The sequence below is a fragment of the Hemibagrus wyckioides genome, linkage group LG01 (assembly GCF_019097595.1).
Source record: "Hemibagrus wyckioides isolate EC202008001 linkage group LG01, SWU_Hwy_1.0, whole genome shotgun sequence".
Classification (NCBI taxonomy): domain Eukaryota; kingdom Metazoa; phylum Chordata; class Actinopteri; order Siluriformes; family Bagridae; genus Hemibagrus; species Hemibagrus wyckioides.
The window spans coordinates 8,802,128-8,803,279 of NC_080710.1; positions in this window are offsets into that span (position 1 = coordinate 8,802,128).

Sequence of the window (1,152 nt, forward strand, 5' to 3'; positions counted from 1 at the left end):
GTATGCTTATTCTCGTGAGCACTTCCTCATACTTTTTCCTCTGCCGTGATTGGATAGTTAATATCCAAATAATTTGGGTTTGGTAATACAGGTTTTATTGTTTTCAATAACAAGAACTGTGTGTTCATTGTGCTTGTTCCTATTTGTGCTTTATAGCTGCTACAAATGTTCATTATGGTGCAAGAGTGTGTGTGTGTGTGTGTGTGTGAAACCTAATCATACCTAATCATAATCATAAATATACCTCTATATTTTATAGAATCCGATATATCACATTTATATACACATTTGCTGAAGGCAATAAGGTTATTTTTCCTTAATCACATTTGTTCTATTTGTATATTGAATGTTTTTTACTTATATTAGCAGATATATGAGTATAGTATTTTCTCATCTCTGCAGGATATCACCACAACCCCACTCATAATACTAATGAGAAAAGAAATCGGGAAAAATGCACAATATGTGCAAAAAAAATACATAAAATAAAATAAATAAATAAAATGCAAGTGTGTCTATTTTTAAAGGAGGTAAATATTTTTACAATGGAGAATAATGAGAAAATGCATCTTTTTTTTAAATGTATTTCCTTCATCTCTGTACCTTCCTTCAATAAACCAATTAATGGTTAACATTTATTAATACGTTTATTAACCTAGAACAAAGACTTTGTGTAAATACTTGCAGGAACTGATATGAATTTTATTGTATTGTAACCTGAATCTCATATGTCTGACCCTCAAATTCAGATTCTCCCGAAGTCTAAACAAAGTGTGTGAACTCTTCCAAAAAGTGGTTGACGTGAAAGACTGATACGTCGTTCTGACGGAATATCCCTCTAAAAAGTGTTAAAAAGAGTAGAGTATATCACTGCAAAACTGCAAACTGACTGAATATTTGGGATATTTTATCTCATTCTAAAATAATCCAGAGAATATAACCTCCACCTTAATGTTGCAAGTTTACTTTTTTCTTTTAAGGAAGTGTTTTTTTTCTTATCTATCAATCGTCCCAAGCAGGGATTGCTGTGCAACACGTATAACAGCATTGCAAGAGCGAAAGGTGGAACATTGTGATATTTTGAAAAATAGTGGGGTGAAAAATTAAATAAATAAAAATTAAAAAATAAATAAGTAAATTTTAATTATAAAT